We start from the raw sequence: 19343 nt of genomic DNA on the forward strand, positions 1-19343 counted from the left end.
CATCCTGTTGTGCACACACCCCATTTCCCATTCTATAAACATATTTTCCCTAAAATACTGTTTTACATATTGTTTTTCAGTATATACTTCAATGGCTCCCTTTTGCCTTTAGAATAAAAATTCAGATTGATTTTGCTTTTGATGCTTTCTATGATTAGATGTCAGGTATGATCTATTTCAGCCAAAATAACACAGTTGCCAATCTCTGAACACACCCTTTACTTTTTTCTCCATGGATCTTTCTTTGTGCTAATTCCCAGTCTGAAATTACTTCCTTTCTTTCTCCAGTGCTTTTTTTTTTTTTTTTTTTTTTGAGGGGGGGCATTGTTATAGACATGGTTTCTTTCTAAATTGCCCAGGCTGGCCTCAAACTTTTAATCCTTCTGCCTCAGCCTCCCAAGTGGCTAATATTACAGGCATGCCACCCACCAGTTGTTGTTTCTTTTTCTGTAGTAATGTCTATTATTTGTATAGCTTTAATCATACAGTTTACAGTTTACTTTTAATTGTGTCTTAATTATAATTATGTTCAATTAACTCTGGCAGGGAATATACAATAACTTATACCCACAGTCTGGCACAATATTTGTGTGTAGTGTATACTTAAGTATTTGAGAAGCTTTAGTAAAATCTACCTGGAAGTAGGTATTATTGCTGTAGGAGGAGGTAGTAGAAATAGTTATCTTTCTGGTAGCAGACATTTCAGACTCTCTTTCTATATCCTATTTTGGCTGCACTAGGATATTTTGAGTATTTGAAGATTATACAAATATAAAGTGTGGAGAGTTCTTTTGTTGGTGCAGATTAGATTGATTCTGGACCTGCATTTTGGCTTTGTAGATTAACAGAATACTTAAGAGCTTACATATCTTTCCAGAATATTTAACATTTGCAAATATTATTATGAAGTAGGTATCTTTTTAACTAGAGAAGAATTGTAGGATCATAGGACTTAGGCATTACTTAAAAAAGGGGAAAACTATCAACTGTTCAACCAGGTGGCTTAACAAATGAATAGTTTGTGTTCTTATCAATCACTTAGGAGACTTTAAAATTTACCAAATGTTAAATTTTTTTAGTATTAGAAAATACCCAGTGAATTTTTCTTTACTGGATTTTTATTGTTTTTTTTTTTTTTTTTTTTTTTTTTTTTGGTGGTGGTACTGGAGGTGGAACCCAGAGGCTTTCTACCTCTGGAGTATACTCCCAGACCTATTTTATATTTTTTTATTTAGTTTTTATTTATTTTTTTGTTCTTTTTTTGGGGGGGTACTGGGGTTCCTGGAAGCCCTTCTACCTCCGGGATACACTCCCAGACCTATTTTATATTTTTTAAATTTGGAAACAGGGTCTCTTAAGCCAACAAGGCAGGCTCCGAACCAGCGCGACCCTCCTGTCTCCTCCTCCCAAGCACGGGGATTACAAGTGTGCGCCACCACGCCCAGCTTATATTTTTTTTATTTAGAAACAGGGTCTCACTAAGTTGCTGAGAGCCTCACTAAGTAGCTGAGGCTGGCTTTGAACCTGTGCAATCCTCCTCTCTCAGCCTCCCAAGCGCAAGGATTACAAGCGTGCGCCACCACGCCTGGCTTTACTGGATGTTTAAATAGTTGAGTTCTTATAGTCAGTAGGTGACTGCTTAGATGCATCTATTGGAGTATAATGTTGATGAGACCAAAATTGTGAGTTTGATTCTTTGTGTGCCAGTTATGTTTTTCTAGCCTTGACATTAGCTAGTAATAATGAGCATTTATGTGCTAGGGACTATTATAAGAAAATTTGAATTATAATCTCATTAAATCTTTATAGCACCCCAATGAGATAGATGGTATATCTTACAGATGAAGAAATTCATATGAAGCAGTTTTTTTGCCCAAAGTTTTACAGCTACTAACAAAAGCCATATGTACATGTCCTTGGACTTTTCAAAGTAATTATATATGTGGGCCATTGCAGTTTTATTGCTACTGCTAAAATGCTGTTGACAGTTGTGATAGGTCGGGAAATTTTTTATATATGAAGGATATGACTATAACCCTATTGTACCATAGGTGAATATTAAAGTGTATTAAACTTAGTGTCATTGTATACTAAATTCGAAAAGTGTATTATTACATGCCATGTCAGTCCCCTTTAGAACTTTTCACTAAAAAAAATTTACCAAAAAAGCATCTAAGATGTTTATGTCTATGTTAGTTCCATAAACCATACACTGTTTTGTATTATGGCTTGTTTACTCATGTTCACTACTTTGGAATCCGCTGTCATAAATTATTTCATTGATTGTGTGTGTGTGTGTGTGTGTGTGTGTGTGTGTGTGTGTGTGTGTCTGGGGATAGAACCCCGGAGTATTTGACCTCTGAGCTACACCCCCCTGCCCTGTTTTTTTCTTCTTTATTTTGAAACAGGCTTTCACTAAGTTGCAGAGGGCCTCACTAAGTAGCTGAGACTCTTCGCCAACTGTAATCCTCCAGTCTCAGCCTCCCGAATGCTGGGATTACAAGTGTGCACTACCATGCCCAGCTTCATTGATTCTTATTCCAGTAAAATCGATAGTGATTTTGACAAACTGCCTTTTTGTTTTGCTTGGTGCTGGGAATTGAACTGAGGTCCTCCTGTAGGCAACACCTGTAGCCCCAAGAAGATAATCTTAAACACAAGATAACCTAATTGGATTACTTTAGAGATTGTACTATGAATGGAAATTTCAGTGTTAAATTTATTGGAAATAAATTCCTTGAAAATATGGATCTTCATTTATTTTATATTTTAATTTCTGATTGATTGATACTGGAGATTGAATTCAGGGATGCTCTAACCCCTTAGCTACATTTTAAGCCCTTTTAAGTTTTTATCTTGAAACACAGTCTCACTAAGTTGCCCAGTTTGGTTTCAAGCCTGCAATCCTCCTGCCTCAGCCTCCCAAGTAGCTGGGATTACAGGTGTGTACCACTGTGCCCAGCCCATATGTGTTTTAATTATATTAAAGAATATGTTACCTACCTGGATACAGTGGTGCACACCTGTAATCCTAGCTACTCAGGAAGCTAGAGGTCAGCCTTGGGCAACTAAGATAGGCCCTGTTTCAAAATAAAAATTGAAAAGAGACCTGGGATGTAGCTCAGTGGTAGAATGCTTAGCACGTGAGAGGACCTGGGTTCAATCCCCAGCATTGGGGGTGGGAGTAGTAGATATTATTTAAGAACTTCCTGGTTGTACTTTCTCTTTCTCTCTCTCTCTCTCTCTCTCTCTCTCTCTCTCTCTCTCTCTCTCTCTCTCTCTCTGTGTGTGTGTGTGTGTGTGTGTGTGTGTGTGTGTTACTGGTTATTGAACCCAGTCAGCGAAGTTGGTATTCTACCTCTGAGCTACACTCGCAGCCCTATTTTTTATTTTGAAACAGGGTCTCACTAAATTGTGGAGGGCCTCATTAAGTTGCTGAGGCTGGCTGTGTACCTGCCATCCTCTTGTCTTAGCCTCACAAGTATTGGGATTGCAGGCATGTGCCATCGTGCCCAGCCTGTTATATGTTCTTAAAGAATAAAAGAATTCTGTGCCATTTTGAATATCTTGAATACCTAGCACTGTGCGTTTCTTTAGCACAAGTAGTAGAACATTTTATAAAATGTTTATTTGATATTATAGAAGATGTAGCTTGCTAGCCTTTGTTACCAAAATTTAGAAATCAAAATATTAATGATAAAATATAAACAAGGCATAGCTATGGGTTTTGGTTTTTTTTCCCCAAAACTTAGCAGGCTTTAGTGAAACATCTTTGCATTTGACCATCATGCTTCAGTGTTAGAGTGAATAAAATTTTCACTCCTTGTAAAACAATAGAATATCATTCTTGTTGAGAGTCCGTAATGCTGTTTTGCATGTCAAGGGGCCAATCTTAGAAGTGTAGTAGCTTTTGTTCTGTGGTCAACCCACAGCTTACCAAATGTGTTACTCAGTATCTGTCATCTTCATTTTCTTTGTCTGCAAAAAATGTTCCCTGATACTCTGTGCTTCAACACTAGTCAGCCATCTAGTGATCTTGTACTGGCTTGAAACCCTTCTACCTTCGAGCTACACTCCCAGACCTTAATTTATACTTTTTTTTTTTTTTTTTTTTTTGAAACAGGGTCTCTAAAGCCAGCACGTCTGGCTTCCAGCCTGCGCGATCCTCCTGTCTTCGCCTCCCAAGTGCGGGGATTACAAGCTGCGCCACCATGCCCTGCTCAAATAAGGAGCTTTTTAAGCACAAATCGGATTATTTCTTTTGTATAGTAAAAGTCCAATACTTAGTTTTTGCCTAAATCTGAAAGTGGATTTCCCAGTGGGGTGTGGTGGCACACGCCTGCAATCCCAGTATTTGGAAGGCTGAAACAGAAGAATCCCAGGTTTGAGAATAGCCTCAGCAATTTAGTAAGACCTCAGCAACCTACCAAGATCCTGTTTTAAAATAAAGAAGAAAATAGGGCAGGAATTTTAGTTTAGAGTAGAACAGCCCTGAGTTCAATTCCCAATACAAGAAAAAAAAGATAGCTATCATTCATTTTACCTACACATTCATCAAGTATCATTTTGTGCTAAATACTGTGAACAAAAAAGATAACATCTCTTCCCTCATCTTAAATCTAAAGTGATGGATAATTCACAGTGTAAGTGCTGTGATAAGGAAAGACATGATTCTGTGAGCTTATGGCTAATGGTAGATCTACTTCCTGAGACAACTGGTAGGTAGGGACTTGAGAAATTCATTTTGGGCTAGCCATGCCGATCAACATGAGGTTATTCAAAAGTATGGGAGGTAGTTGGGTATAATTTTTAAGGTATTAAACAGAACTATCACTATTGTGTCAGAAGTTGTAGACTCCATAAATGATTCTTGAAGAATGTTAGATATATAGCAACAGAAATCTATCACAGGCAAATACTATTGGTCATTTTTTTTTTTCCCCCAGAAGGGACATTTCATGTAGCCCCATGTATTTTGTGTGTAATGAAACCATTTCCCATCTTAAATGTTTAATGAGTTATATATTCAGCCAGATGTGATGGCACATGCTTGTAATATTAGTACTTGCTAGGCTGAGACAGGAGGATCACAGATTTGAGACCAGCCTCAGCAACTTAGCAAGACCCTGTTTCAAAATGAAAAATGATGAAATGGGGTTGGGGGTCTAGCTCAGAGCCAGAATGCCTCCGAGTTCAATCCCCAGTACCAAAAAAGAAAAAAGTTTTACTTTCCCTTCTGTCAAGTTAAATATACTAATTTACCAACAGATACTTAAAAATGTTGTGTGTGCATTTTGCTTTAAGCAAAAGAAAAAAAGGGTAAATTGGTTCATGAAGTCAGCTATTTTCTGGGTCAGTCTGACTCTTAATCCTTAAATATACAAGGATTAAAAAATAGCAAACTAGAAGCCGGGCGTGGTGGCACATGCTTGTAATACCGGAGCTTGGGAGGCGGAGACAGGAGGATCGTGCTGGTTAGGAGCCAGCCTCACTGGCTTAAGAGACCCTGTTTCCAAATTAAAATATAAAAATAGGTCTGGGAGTGTAGCCCGGAGGTAGAAGGGCTTCCAGGAACCCCAGTACCACCAAAAAATTAAAAAATTAAAAAAAAAAATAGCAAACTAGGAATTAAATCCACTTCTGAATTTGCAAAAGAATATTACCTAAAACGGATACATTTGAATTAGTTAGCATATAGGCCTAGTTTGTAAATACTAGAATCCATGAAATAGCTTTATGTCAGCTAAGTCATTTCAATATTTTGCTTGTACCATAATTGTCAATGAAAATAGGTCAGTATCTAATTTTTATAGTCACTAGAGCCCTCTAGCTAAATTTAGATATTTTCCAAGTAATTATACAGTATACTTACAAAATTTAGTTTTAAAGATTGTGCAGGCCAGGTGTGGTGGCACACACTTGTAATCCCATTACTTGGGAACTGAGACAGTTGGATCTCAAGTTCAAGGTCAGCCTTAGCAATTTAGTAAGGCTTTCAGCAACCTAGTGAGAGACTGTTTCCAAATAAGAAATAAAACCAGTCTGGGTTTATAGCTCTGAAATAGTGCCCCTGGGTTCAATCTTCAGTACCATTTCACTTAATTTTTGTTTTTGTTTTTTGATATAGGGTCTTAACTATGTTGCCCAGGTTCATCTCAAATTCAAATTCGTAGGTTCATGCAATCCTACCCCAGCATCCCAAGTAACTTGGACTATAGTTGTTTGTACTGTTCCTGCTTTGCCACAATTTAATTTGGGGGTAGTTTTATTTATTCATATATAATGTACCTATATATTTTTATTTATATATAAACATACATTTTATTTATATATTTATTTCACCAAAGAAATTCTGTACTCATTAGCAGTCATTCCCCCATTCTCTTCTAGCTCTTAACAGTTTCTAATCTACTTTCTGTCTATAGATTTATCTATTTTGGATATTTTATGTATATGGAATACAGGTAAATTCTTGATTAGTAATTTTATTCCTGTCCACATTATGTATGTCTCAAACCAGCCAGATAGGAATAAGTTGCCTTCTTTTACAACTTAGTGCTTGCTTCCTTTTTGTCAGACCAGGAAAAAATTATCTAGTATTGGGAGATTGAATCTAAGTTTAAACCAAGACTCAGTCTTATCACTAGTATTACAGCTCAAAATGTTACCATTTTACTAAATCTAGGAGTGAGGCCCTCCACAAGGTAGTGAGACCCTGTTTAAAAATAAAATACCCAGGATGGAACCCAGGGGCATTCTACCTCCGAGCTACACCCCCCAGACCTATTTTTTTTTCTTTATTTTTGAAACAGTGTCTCACTGAGTTGCAAAGGACCTTGCTAAGTAGCTGAGGCTATGGTGAGCAGCTATCCTTCAGTCTCTGCCTCCTGAATGCTGGGATTACAAGCATGCAACACCTGGCCTCGCTTCCTGTTTAATTTTTTAACTTGAACAGAGTCTTGATATAAATTACTGAGACTGACCTGTGATCCTTCTGTCTCAGCCTCCCAAGAACTGGGATTACAGGTGTGTGCCACCACACCTAGCTGGAATTTTAAATTTTAGTCTTTGTAAAGGATAACTCTTCTGAAGAGATTTAGTTCCTAGTGGTCTTAAAGCTGAGCTGTAATCATGCATTCTCTTTGGGTAGTTCTAAGGTCTTTGGGGTTTGGGCCAGTGCAGAGAGGGCAGCCAGTCTATAACTTTGGGATTATTTTCCAGAGAAATCTCCCAGAGTATTAAATGGTACCATCCTTCTGAGTTTCCAAGTTAGAATGGGAAAATCCTATTCTAGGTGTCATCCATACTCATTGGAGAGGCCTATCATTATCCAGAAAAAGTAAGCTAATTGAGAAAATATTGATTTAAACAATCAGAGGCTTTCTGGTCACAAAAGAATTGTTAGTGAATTTTTAATAACAATCAGTAGAAATGCCCCAAGTGAGCTATCTGTAAAGCCAGTAAAGTCCTATAGTAAACAAACTGAAAATTTGTGGGGAAAAGAGTGTAAACTAACCCTATAGTCAGTTTCTTGTATCAGAAATGTTGTCTAGAATAGTTTATTTTTTTATTTTTTATTTTTGTGGTACTAGGGTTTCTGGAAGCCCTTCTATCTCTGGGCTACGCTCCCAGACTTTTTTTTTTTTTTTAATATTGTTATTTGGAAACAGGGTCTCTTAAGCCAGCAAGGCTGGCTCCGAACCAGCACGATCCTCCTGTCTCCGCCTCCCAAGCACGGGGATTACAAGAGTGCGCCACCACGCCCGGCGTTTTATGGGTTATATTTTCTTGAAAATAATTAAGATTCGTTATTTAACAGGTAAAATGTATTATCTAATTTAATTTTTTGTTGTTTTGGTGCTGGGGATTGACTCCCAGGGACATTCTATCTTCAAATTACATCCCCGTCCCTTTTTGTGTGTGTGTGTGGTAGTGGGGTTGGAACCTGGGGGCATTCTACCTCTGAACTGTACCCCCAGCCTATTTTTTATTCTTGATTTTGAAACAGGGTCTCACTAATTTGCAGAGGGACTTACTAAATAGCTGAGGCTGGCTGCAAACTTGCAATCCTCCTGTCTCATCCTCCCAAGCACTGGGATTACAAGAACGTACCACCACTACACACCCAACTTTTTTTTTTTTTAAAACAGGTTCTAAGTTGCTAAGGCTCTCTTCAAACCTGCAATGTTTTTGTCTGAGCCCCTAAGTACTAGGATTACAAGTTCAGGTTTGTAACACCCTGCGTTATCTAACTTTTTTTTTTTTTTTTTGGTACTGACTGTGGATAGAACCCAGGTACATTCTACCTCCAGAGCTATATACCCCCATCTGTCTTCAGTTTTTAATTTGAAATGGAGTATTGTCAACATGCTGAGGCTAGTCTTGAACCATGATCCTCCTGTTTCAGCCTTCCAAATACTGGGATTACAGGTGTGTGCCACCATGCCCGGCTGTTATCTGATTTAAATGAACATTAATTAGTAATGAAAACTAAGTTTATAAAATGTGCATGTATAATTTGTTTTCATAACAAGGATTCTTTATAAAGGATCTCTTCTATATAAATCTTCATAACTGTTTTATAGGTGAGCAGTATTATAGAAGGAGAAATATAGGAGTTTTGTTGGTTTAACTAGCTAATATATAGGATTGAATTTTATTAAAGAATACGGAACCAGAGGAATCTGGGAAAATATTTACTCTTGAGGGAAATTGGAAGGGCATTGTAAGTGATGACTCTGTGAACTGCAAACTTTTAGGCCCTATAAGAAAACTTGTACATCCAACTAAAGTAAGATATAGGAATTTAGAGATTGCTGTGATTCAAGTATATTTGAAAGATGACTTATTAGAAAAGCATTTGTTAAATAAGATTGAGCTCTACTATATAGAGCAAGGTATTATATTTTGCTATTGTTTTCTGATTCTCATTGCAATAAATGTTAAAATTGGAGAACTCTGATACTACCTTAGCCAGGGAATAGACATGAGCAAAGAGATTTAGATACGAGGCTTTGGCTTCAGTACACTATAATGTTCAGGTCTTAATTTCTTAAGAGCCTTTATCTGTGGATTGTTTTTGTTTCTGTTTTACTGTAGCCTATATATATATTCTTTAGAAATATATTTATATTTACACCATTTCAATAATAGGCATTATAAAATATCTTGAACTGGGCATTGTGACTTATTGCTATAATCCCAGTACTTTGGAAGCTGAAACAGAAAGATGCAGGTTCAAGGACAGTCTGAGCAATTAAGCGAGATCCTATTTTAAAATAAAAAATAACAGCCAGGCTTGGTGGTGCCTGCCTGTAATCCCAGTACTTGGAAGGCTAAGACAGAGATCACAGGCTGGAGGACAGCCTCAGTAAGTAGTAAGACTCTCATCAACCTAGTGAGCCACTGTTTCAAGTTAAAATTAAAAAATAGGGCTGGGGTTTATAGTTTGGAGGTAGAATGCCCCTGAGTCCAATCTTCGTTACCAGAAATAAATGAAATACCTTGAAAAAGGTAATCATTAAAAAATAAATTTGCATTTAGTAGCTAATGAGGTTGGTCATTACCCCATAATTATTAGCCATTTGTATTTTGTTCACTGAATTATGTATTCTTATTCTTTGCTCATTTTAAGGCCTTTAAAGTGTGTTGTTTTGTAAAAGTCTTTTATCTATTTGAAACATTAGTTCTTTATCTATGTTTTTTTTGGGGGGGGTGATTGAACCCAGGGGCATTCTACCTCTGAGCTACACCCCCAGCCCTATTTTATTCTTTATTTTAAAACAGAGTCTCTCTAAGTCACAGAGGGCCTCACTAAGCTGCTGGGTTGGCCTCAAAACCTGCGATCCTGTTTCATACAGGGATTACAAGTGTGTGCCACCATACCCAGTGGCTTTTCAGGTTTATGAGCTTCTTTTTTTAATTTATTTTTTATTTTTATGTGGAACATATTAAAATGGTATACATTCAGACTGTGCTTGGTGCTCTCCACCCCCCCCCTCGCCCCGCTTCTTTTTATAGTGTAGAAGTTTTATTCATCTAGAGTCATATTTTTATTCCTCTGGAGTAAGACCTTTCCTTTGTGCTGTTACTGTCATCCTTAGAAAGCCCTTCTCTATCATAAGGATATAGAAATACTTACCCAGATGTGCTGGTGTAGCTTGAATATTAGTGTTCCAAACTTCAATATTTAATCTCCTGGTGTTTAAGGTCTGAGGTAGAGTCAGCCACCTGCCACAGGAAGGTAGGAGTGGAACAGATGAGTTGTTCTTACCGTATCTGTTGAATTTCTGTTCCTAAAACTCTCTGTAATCTCAGTTCTATTCCATTCATTCTATATTTACATTGCCTCTTAACTACCATAATTTGAAATCAAGTTTTAACACCAAGTATTAATTCTCTTGTTCAGAATATGTTAACTAATCATACACATTGTTCTTTTGCATGTATTTTGGAATTATTTCATCAAAGTCTGGGAATCAGAAGGTCCAGTTGTGATTATATTGAATTTATAGAATAATGGAAGATAACCATTTTTATAATATTAGATCTATCTCAGAAAAAGGCTTTTTAAAAAAAATTCCAAAGCTACCTTCTTAAAGGTTCTGATTATTATTTGTTAGTTGTTTATTACTTTTATTTCCTTTTTTGGCATGGTATTAGGAATTTAACCCAGGGGCATTATACCTTTGAGCTAGACTCCTGCCTTTTTTATTTTATTTTGTTTGTTTTGAAACAATATCTTGGTAGGTTGCTGAGAATCTAAGTTGCTGAGACTGTTCTCTAACCTGTGATCATCCTATTTTAGCTTCCCAAGTACTAGGATTACACGCGTGTGTGAACCACGTCTGACTTTTTATATTTTCTAAGTGGTTATTGTTAATAGTTTTTCTATGTGTTGCTTTTATAGTAAAATAACCTTATTTAACTTTTTTTCCCTAAGTATGAGATTTTGAGCTTGTTATCAAAGTCATTAGTTGGAAGTAATAATTTTATGTTTTCTTAATTTTCATCATTTTTTTTAAACCTCACTGTTGCGAAGGGCCTAAGTAGCTGAGGCTGTCTGCGAACCACCATCCTCTGATCTCAGCCAATTTTCATCTTTTCTGTTTATGTTGACTTATTCCATTGACTACTCTTTCTAGACATTGCTAAGCTTCAGGGATAAAAGGTTTTTTTGTTCTTATTTTTTCCCCTAGGAATTATTCTAATCACAGTGCTTTCTCTTTGGCTTGAAATAGGTATTATCATATTAAAGTATGAATTTTATTAAATCCTTTTTTAGCATACAATGTCACCAACATGCTTTTTTCCCTTTGATCTTTGAAAAAGATGACATATTATTAGGCTCCCTAATGTTGGCTCATAGTTATGTTCCTGAAATGAACTCTGTTTGATGACTTATAATACACATTTTATTTATTTAGGTATTTTTTACATCTTTTTTTGGTATTGGGGATTGAACCCAGGGACAGTCTACCTCTGAACTACACACCCAGCCTTATTTTTTTATTTGGAAACGATCTCACTGAGACCTTGCTAAATTGCTGAGGCTGGTCTCAAACCTGTAATCCTCCTGTCTCAGCCTCCCAAGTTCTGGGATTACAAATGTGTGCCACTACATCTGGCTTTTTCATCTGTATTAATGAATATGTTTGGATAATAGTTTTATTTTTTAGTGCTATCTTTTTTAATTTTACATTAGAACCATGGTGGATCTATAAAAAGAAGTGGGGTGTGTATATATGTATGATCTCTAGGTAATTTGGAAGTTATACAGTATGCTGATACTTTAGGGCTTAAAAGATCAAAATTGTCTTCCCTGGTGCACCTTCATTTTTAATAGCTTTATTTTGAAAATAACCCAACTTTAGAGTACTGAGGACTTTAATATTCACCTAAAAGATCAGTTATTAACTTTTTTCATATTTGTTCTATAACCTTTATTCAGTGTGTATATGTGTGTGTGCTTGTACTCTTATGGCACACACATACACATTTTTGTTATTTTTTAGTTTTGTTGAACCATTTTATTCTCAGTGTGAACACTATGACCCTTTAGTATTAAACACTTAAACATATCTCCTAAGAAGTATGAGGTTCTCTTAGATAACTATAGTAAAATTATCAAATTTAGTAAACATTTGTACAGTATTGTTCTCTGTATACAACCCCAAATCATTGTTTCTGTAATGTCTTTAAAGCAGTCCTTCCATCTTTCCGCTCCAGTCCCTACCCCTCCCCTTGCCAGTCTACAGTTATGCATTATACTGTTCTCATCTCTCTTTGGTCTCATTTAACCTGGAATGTTCTTTCAGCTCTTTTTAAAGTTTTTTTGTGTTTCATAAGGTCTGCAATTAGCTATAATCAATGTTCTTTGATTACTTTTTAAAAGTTAATAGTTTTATGTTAGAACCTATTTTGTGTTTCATAAGGTCTGCATTTAACTGGTCTTTATTCAGTACTTCTTGAGGGGGTAGTAATTTGTTTCCTAAGGATTTTCAGTGTTAAAACCTCCATAAATTCAAAATTTTAAATAGAACTATATGTTGTGTTTTATTAAAAATAAATACATTTCTGTCAGGTGGGTACACCTAGCCTGTTTGGTTTCTAATTTTAGGTAATTTTTTTAAAATTAGGTTAACCAGTAGGTTACCTATTTCATTCATTTTTCTCTCATTACTTAGTTTTTATTTTAATCTTTCTTATATTCCTTTAGCCATTTTTAGGGGAATGCTGGATTGAATCCATGGGTGTTCTGCCTATAAGCTACACCTTGAGCCATTTTAATTTTTTATTTGAAACCAGATCTCATTAGATTGCTGAGAGTCTTGCTGTGTTGCTGTGGCTGTCCTAGAGCCTGCAGTCCCCCTATCTCTGCCTCCTAAGTAATGGAATTACTTACTTTAGCTTTTCCTGTGTGTGTGCGTGCACACACATATATGTGTGTGTTGCATTTTAATATTTAAGTGAATGTTTAATATACTGTTTTACCCTCAAGTATGAATTTTCCTGAGGTTTAGTCATATCTCATAGAATTTCACAGGAATTTTTTTCTCATATTGTTTTTAAATATCCCATAATTGAGCTGGGCGTGGTGACACACACTTGCAATCCCCGCGATTGGGAGGCTGAGACAGGAGGATCACGCAGGTTGGAAGCCAGCCTCAGCTGGCTTAAGAGACCCTGTTTCCAAATAAAATATAAAATAGGTTTGGGAGTGTAGCCTGGAGGTAGAAGGCCCCTGGGTTTCATCCCCAATAACACCAAAATAAATAAATAAATAAATATCCCATAATTGTAGAAATAGTAAACTCAGTTTGAAGTGGCGTGAGAGCATGCTTTTTAAGCACTTTCCAGATATTTTATATTTTCTTCTTTTATTATTGTTATCAATGTCTACTATTATTGTATTAACATCAAATAATGATCTGTATAATTTCACTTTCTTTCCTTCTTACCTTTGAGTTTCTTGTTTTGATTAATCATCTCAGTTGCATGAATCTGCCTTTAAATAGCTTTTTCATAAGTGGAGCATGGATAATACTTCTTTAGTGCCAGCATGTTTGATATGTTTTTTTGCCTTCATATACAAATGACTGCTGTGTACAGATTTATTGGAATATACCTGCAACATTTATAGACATTACCTCATTGCCTGTTATCTGATATTATAAAGTCTGAGAGTAGCCTGATTTGCTTCTATTTTTAATTATTTTGGCATATTTAGTTCAAATTGTTATATTTTTGAAATTCAATATTTTTTTTGCCAAATTATGGTTTGTTTCTAATGTATTTTGTACTTTGTACTTGATGAGCACCTTCAATCATCATTTACTATCTTTCTTTAGTTTAGGATTAGTTTTTCTTTTTAGGAATTTAATTTCTCTCCAAACATTTGATTTTTAAGGAAGCATTTGGATCTCCACTATGTACCTTTCTTCTCCAGTCTCCTCTCTTTTGTCTTCTTATGCTTATTTGCATCCTGTATTATTTTACTCATTTCTTTTTTTTTTTAATTTTATTTTATTGGTGCACTGTATTCATACATCATAGTGGGATACAAACTTTTGTAGACATACATGCACACATCGCCCAGTCAGCCCCCACCCGATCCCCACCCCATTCTCTCCCCATCCCTCCCTCCCATGCTTGGCTTAGTGGTTGACATCTAGTATTATAGCAATTTATCCAAAATTAAAAATGATAATCTCACATAACATTTTCATTTGTCTGATACCAAGCTTTTGATGACTTAAAGATAACATTTCAATGTTTCTTTTTGCTTTCTTTCTTACCAGAGAATATTTTTTTCTTTTTTTTTAGGTGAAACTATCATATATTTATTTTTCAGAAAAAAATCTATCCTGATATGGAATATGGACTCTAGATACCCAAAACAATCTCGAAGCAAAAACAAAGCTAGAAGATGTATATTTTCTGATTTCAAACCATATAAAGCTACAATAATTGAAACAGTGTAGTACTGTTCTAAAGGCAGATATATAGACCATTGGAGTTAAATACAAGCCTAGAGCTAACTTCTTCCCTATATTGTCAAGTTATTTTTGACAAGGTTTCCACGAAGATTTGGTGGTGGAAATAATAATCTTTTAACTAAATATTGTTGAAAAATAATAATTACATGGAAAAGAATAAAATTGGACCCTTACCTAATCCCACATACAAGTATTAACTCAAACTAGATAAAAGACCTAAATATAAATCTTAAGACTATAAACTTTTAGGAGAAAATCTGGGTCATAAAACCTCACAACATTGAAATTGGCAGTGATTTCTTGGATATGATTTCAATGGCACAGGCAACAGAAGAATATACAAACTCCCTAAAAAATAAAAGAAAATATTGTATATCCAAAGACAATGTAAACAGAGTTAAAAGTTACTAATAGAATTGGATAAAATATTTCCAAATGCTATATCTGAAGGTATATTAATATTCCAACTAGAAATCCTAAAAATTAACAACAATAAGGGCAAACAATACAATTTAGAGATAGGTAAAAGACTAACATAAATAATGAATCTCCACAGATAACCAATCTTAGTTGTCTGTTGGATGGAAACTCTTGTTTCTCTGGTTCTGGTGAGTGTTACCTATTTCTTCTTTGTAGTTAATCTCTTTGAGTATTTTCTCTAGCGCTGGTTTTGAAGACATAAATTCCTTCAGTTTCTGTTTGTCATGGAAGCTTCTTATTTCTCCATCTAATTTGATAGAAAGTTTTGCTGGATAGGAAATTTTTGGCTGGAAGTTGTTTTCTTTCAGAGTTTGGAATATGTTCCTCCAAGCCCTTCTGGCTCTCATGACTTGGTTTGGGAAGTCTGGAGTGATTCTAATTGGTTTGCCTCTGAATGTCACTTGGCCCTTTGTTTTTGTTGCCTTTAAGATTCTCTGCTTGGCTTCCACATTGGTCATTTTGACAATTATATGGCGTGGGGATCCTCTTCTCGGATCCTGTCTAAAGGGAGTTCTATAAGTTTCCTGGATCTGTGTATCAACCTCTTGCTTTATATTTGGAAAATTTTCTGCTATTACTTCCTTGAAGAGATTGTTGATCCCTTTGGTATCACTTTCTTTTCCCTCCTCTATTCCAATTATTCTTAGGTTAGCTCTCTTAAGATGGGCCCATATTTCTTCAATGTCAGATTCCTGCTGTTGGATATCTTTTTCTAGATTAGAAACTATGCATTCATTTTTGGATTGCTCATCTTCTAAGAGCGAGATTCTGTTCTCCATGTGGTCTAATCGGTTGTTTGTGCTTTGAATTGAGGCCTTTACTTCATTAATTGCATCCTTTATCTCTTTTTGGCTCTCTCTGAGTTCTTTTCAAAGCACCTCTATTATTTCTACAGTTATTTTCCTGATTTGATCTTCTAGAAATCTCTGATTTTCTTTTTTATCAGGTTCTGATGTTGTGGGGTTGTGCACATTCATTACTTCAGTGTTATTCCTCTTTCCCATGATTTCGGAGGTTTGTGCCTTCTCTGGGTTCTTCCCTTGGGTCACTATGGCTTCACTTAAGGTGCTCTGGATCTCGAGTCTGTATTATCTCAGACCCCACTACTCCTTTACTGGGTTGTATCACAGAGTCTCCGACCCAGGGAGTCGATAGAGGCTGCTTTAAACTATGGGGGGTGCCAGGTTGCACGCTCTCCTATGGTGTGATATCTCTGCCACCACCACTCCCTCACTGGGTCAAGTCCCAGGAGGCACAATACTGGGATTTCTCCTCTGTGGCCCGCAATTTTACTCACTGTTCTTGAGTACGTAGATGTAGCTGTACTGGACTCGGTGAATTCACTGCTGCTGCCGCCGCCGGTGGCAATATGGCGCCTCTGCCACGCCCTCGGCCATGAGGCTGGCGTATTTTTTCTTCTCTGGTTTTGATTTCCACTCTGAATCCCTGCAGCGTGTGCTGAGCTCAGCCACTGGGAGCTTTAAATGCTGTCTGCGCCGAAAGATCCCGCCTGGCTGTTCCGCAGCGGCTCTCCTGGCTTGCTGTAGCCGTCCGTTGAGTTCGCCGCTGCCGCCGGCAGTATGGCACTGCTGCCGCGTCCTCGGGCGCGTGTGTCTCCTCTGTGGCCCTGAGCTCTGTTCTCAGTCCGTTTTCTCTCTGGAGCCTGGTGGTTTTTTTGTTTTTCTGGTGATGGTGTTTTCTGGCTATGAAAGGAGCTCTTTTTGTGGTAATGGAGATTGGTTGTTAGCGGGACTCTTAAGCCCCGCTTTTCTCGGTCGCCATCTTCCCGGAAGTCCTATTTTACTCATTTCTGTTTTTACCCTTTGTGGGTTGTTGGCTCTAGGGTCTTCATGTATTTTATCTCTTAATTGTGGGTTGTTGGCTCTAGGGTCTTCATGTATTTTATCTCTTAATTTTCTCTTCTTAGCTATGTTAGTACTTTTTATATTCTAGTTTCTTTTTTTTTTCATCTTTTTTTCACAAACTACTTTATTTAATTTTCTTTTATGTAAACTTAAGGTGTTTTTTTTTTTTTTCCCCTCTAGGGTGAATCTCAGACTGAAATGTTCTTTGATTACTTTTTTTTGTGGGTGTATGTGCTACTGGGGATGGAACCCAGAGGCTTCCTACTTCTGGGCTATACTACCAGACCTATTTTATATTTTATTTGGAAACAGGGTCTCACTAAGTTGCTGAGAGCCTCACTAAGTAGCTTCGAACCTGTGTGATCCTCCTGTCTCGGCCTCCCAAGCGTGGGGATTACAAGCATGCACCACCATGCCCAGCTTGATTACTGATTACTTTTTGAAAGTTAACATATATATATATATATATTTTTATTTTAGAACCTATATGTTTGAGTTCTATAAATTTACCTTGTTTTCTATTTATAGGGTAGCAGTTTGTTTGCCCAAAAAATGGTCTGGCTAAATATTCCTTGGCTATCAGGGTTACCTTGATACCCTTCATATCTCCCCCTTGGAATTTAAACTGACAGGCTGAATTTTATATAATGATTTTAGTCAAAATATTCATGTTTTGCAAAGAGAGAATGGAGAACTGATCCATAAGCCTTGTTATGGTTAAGAAATTTGTCTCTATTGATTTTTCTCTTGATGTGTATTGAAATTACTGCAGATTTCAATCTTCACCAGTTTGAGAGATTTTCTTTCCCAGCAAAAGAGGACTTTACTGTTGGGAATTATATTTGTTGCCATGACTGCTGTAACAGATTACCACAAATTTAGTGGATTAAATCAATACACATTTTCCAATTCTCTTACAGTTCTGCCGGCCACAAGTTCAAAAATTAGTTACACTGGGCCAAAGTCAAGGTGTCAGCAGTAATGTGCTCACTCCAAAAGCTTTATGGAAGAATCTGTTTCTTGTTTTTTCTACCTTCTGGAAGCTTGGTTTGTAGCCACATCACCCCAACATTCAAGGCCAGCATCTTTAAATCTCCTTTCATCTTCAGATGACTTGCATGTGTCAGGCCTTCTCTGCTTCTCTTCCAAAGACAGATGATTATATTTATGGCCACCTAGATAATCTAGGATTATTCCCCATCCCAAGATTTTTAAAGCCAAGATTTTTAAGTCATCTGCAAAAGCCTTTTTTTTTTTTTTTTTTTTCAGATTAGGTAACACCAGATTAAGACCTGATATCTTTGAGAACCATTACTGAGCATACTACATGGGTTTTTTCTTTCTTTCTTTCTTTCATAGGTATTTTCCCCCTTAATAAATGATGCAAACTCAGATCCCATGGCAGAAAAGTGGACTAGAGTTGGAGTAATGGGAACTCTGGACAATGCTTATTATTCTGGAGAGAACAGTAACAGTACATGTGAAGGTCAAATTCAGGATACTAACTTGCAGTCCTCGTTTGCAGCTACTTTCTCCTTTTTTATTTTTTACAAGTTGATCTTTCTACAGTAAAATAATCATTGTCTTGGCACTGAGAATAAGAGTTTTTTGTTTTTGTTTGTTTGGTTTTTAGTGGTACTGGGGTTCCTGGAAACCCTTCTTTCTACCTCCAGGCTACACTCCCGGACCTATTTTTATACTTTTTTATTTGGAAACAGGGCCTCTTAAGCCAGCACGGCTGGCTTCGAACCTGTGCGATCCTCCTGTCTTCGCCTCCCAAGCGCAGGTGTTATGTGTGGGCCACCACGCCTGGCGAGAACAAGAGTTTTTAAATGAGATTGATCAGCATGATTTTAGACTAAAATATTAATTCATTAATGATGTTTACCTAGGTATTGCTAGAATGTCTAGGCTTTTCACTTCTTATGTGTTTCTCAGAACAAAGTAATTTACAAGTAAATGAGGTTTATTTATTTATTGGTACTAGGAACTGAACACATTTTACCTCAAAGCCACACCCCCATCTTTTAAAAATTTATTTATTTATTTATTTATTGTGTGGTACTAGGGATGGAACTCAGGGGCCTTCTACCTCTGGGCTACACTCCCAGACCTATTTTATATTTTATTTGGAAACAGAGTCTCAGTGAGTAGCTGAGAGCCTCACTAAGTAGCTGAGGCTGGCTTCGAATCTGCGCCAATTCTCCTGTCTCAACCTCCCAAGTGCTGGAATGACAAGCATGCGCCACCACGCCTGGCCACCCTCATCTTTAAAAATTTTTTTATTTGGACAGATCCTCCTGAATCAGCTTCCCAGGTACTGGGATTATAAGTGTTACCCCACTGTGCCCAACTAATGTTGCTTAATTTATCAGTGCAGAAAGTCATTATGCTAAAGAAATTTTTAATGATCACATATTTTTTAATTTTTTAAAATTTTTTGCTAATTTGCTTATTTTGTTTTGTCTGCAGTGGTAAGGATCCTACCCGGGGCCTTGCC

At 36.7% G+C, this 19343-nt stretch overlaps 1 protein-coding gene across 1 annotated transcript in view; it reads left to right on the forward strand.

Annotated features, from left to right (window-relative positions):
• SIX6 (SIX homeobox 6) overlaps positions 1–19343 on the forward strand; it is a gene marked incomplete at both ends in the record, with an annotated part of 288574 nt that overhangs the window by 68633 nt on the left and 200598 nt on the right. The gene's annotated exons all lie outside the window — the stretch shown is intronic.

This window comes from Muscardinus avellanarius (genome assembly GCF_963383645.1).
Source record: "Muscardinus avellanarius genome assembly, chromosome: 12".
In the NCBI taxonomy this organism is placed as follows: Eukaryota; Metazoa; Chordata; class Mammalia; order Rodentia; family Gliridae; genus Muscardinus; species Muscardinus avellanarius.